Source organism: Pinus tabuliformis, chromosome 9 (genome assembly GCF_031772625.1).
Source record: "Pinus tabuliformis cultivar Carrire ecotype Pingquan chromosome 9, CPIR1, whole genome shotgun sequence".
Classification (NCBI taxonomy): domain Eukaryota; kingdom Viridiplantae; phylum Streptophyta; class Pinopsida; order Pinales; family Pinaceae; genus Pinus; species Pinus tabuliformis.
This window is the reverse complement of record NC_142307.1, coordinates 1,215,004,246-1,215,006,490: the sequence shown is the minus strand read 5'-3', so window position 1 is coordinate 1,215,006,490 and position 2,245 is coordinate 1,215,004,246.

The window sequence follows — 2,245 nt, the reverse complement described above, 5'->3', positions numbered from 1 at the left end:
GGCTTTGTTCCTGGAATATATCCTCTTCTTTTGACCTTTCTTGCTCCTTTTCTTCTTCCTCTTCACAATCTATGTAGAATAATTTCTTCTCAGCACACTTATGACCTTTTGTGTATTTGCTATCACAATTGTAACAAAGCCCTTTTGCTCTTTTTTCTTCCAATTGTTGTGGTGTCAACCTTGTAGGTTGTGGAAGACTATGGGCAACAACACTTCCGTCTTTATAGTTGTGAATGGTATGCTTCCTAGTTGCCATAATTTTGCTTTCCATTTTTCTTGCTAACCTGAATGCCTTCTCTAATGAATCAGGTTCCCAAAGGCGCACATCATGTTGGATATTATCCTTTAAAGACCCTATGAACACATCAATCCTATGCTCCTCTGGAATATCTTTTACCCTTATGTTCAATTTTTGGAACTCCTCAATGTGCTCCATTATTGAACCCTTTTGTTTGAGACTTATCAATTGGCTAAAAAAAGTGTTGCTTTTTGTATCCTCATAATGTGCTATCAATTCTTCCGTAAAAATTGCCCAAGTGATAAACTGTTTACGAGAACAAAGCCATTGATACCATACAAACTGATTTGGTTCCAAATATAAAGTTGCCATACGTACCTTTTGTGTGTTTTGCACATTATTGAGATCGAAGAATTGCTCCATCTGTAATATCCATGTGGCGGGATCCTTGCCATCAAACTTCCTCATATCGATTTTTGGAACATGGTGAGTCTTCGATCCAACATTAGAGTCTATGGAATCATGATTAACATTTCTTTTGTTCTCATCATGAGTTTCCTTTACTACTCTTTCACCATTAGTGACCATTTCTTGTAGCAACTTATTCATATTTATCTTCAATTCTTCCATCTTATCATCCATGCCATCCATTTTAGCATCCATGCCATTCACCTTAGCTTCCATGCCATCCATCTTAGCTTCCATGCCCTTTATCTTAGATTCCACGCCATTTATCTTAGCATCTGTTAGCTTTTGTGAGCGTGACATTTGTTGCACTTGTTCTTGTAATTTTGATATATCATGTAGCATTTCTTCCTCTTCTTCATGAGTCATGCTAGAGCTTTCAGGTTCCTTACTAGGTGTTTGCATTTTCTTTCCTCGGGGCATCAGTTACCGATAATAATGCTTTACTATGCCCTTTGAATTCCTTCAAACCAAGCTTATGCAAAAATTTAAAAAAAAAACTACACACTTTTTTTCACTTTGTAGAAGCCTGATATTGAATCTGATGTATCTCTGTAATTTCGAATCATCCAGTTCTGAAATTGTGACCTGTAGTAGCCTTCTATGTCCTCTTTCCAATGCCACAAGTCTGATCCAAATTGGATTCTCCAAGAAAGAGTTATGCAAATCTCCCACAGTGACCTGATTATAGACTAGTTCAGTAGAGCGAACTTGTACGAAGTGCCACGTGTCACTGTTTCAACCTTTGACTCTGAAAAATATATAAACAAAAACTACAGTCCGTCCTCTTTCTGTACCTTCTTACGAATTTCAATCCGATCCTCAGAGAGAAAGTTATGACGATTTTCCCCAGGTCACCTGTTTTGAATGTAATTCAGGAGTCTGCAAAAAGACCAACTTCCTCAGATCATATCTCCGAAAATATCGCGCGAAAAGCTCTGAAATTCGGACCCAAGGTTCAGCGTGATTTCTTCTCAAATGGGTTTTTTTGCGACTTCTGAAACGTCACAGAAAAAAAGTTATAGCGAAAATTCCACGATGACCTGTTTGGAGCAGCGAAACCCTAGAATCCAAAGCTCTGATACCAAATGTTATGAAACCAGCTCACAAAAAGATAGAAAAGAGAGATCCACGCCTTAGAATTCAGCCTCTTCGAGGGGGCAACCTCCTTTACATTACATAAATGAACAATTCTTGGATGATTCAAATGACAAAACCTCCTTTCTATATATAGGAGTCTAAGGAGTCACAATATAATCCAGCCGACCTAACAATAATAATATAAAGCCACAAAAATAACAATAGAGGGATTCTATGGGCACATTAATAACAATATGGGGGCAATGGGGCACAACAATATAAATAAGGGGTATAACTACAATAGTAATGGGGTAATCACTAGTATTATAGGGACCCAACAATATACAAAATGTAATTTTCTCCTATAATGAAAATTACGACTTTTTCCACGAGAAAAAAAAAAATGATAAGTTGGACTATATAGTAATGGATGAATTGATGAGAGGACAACAAGATTATATC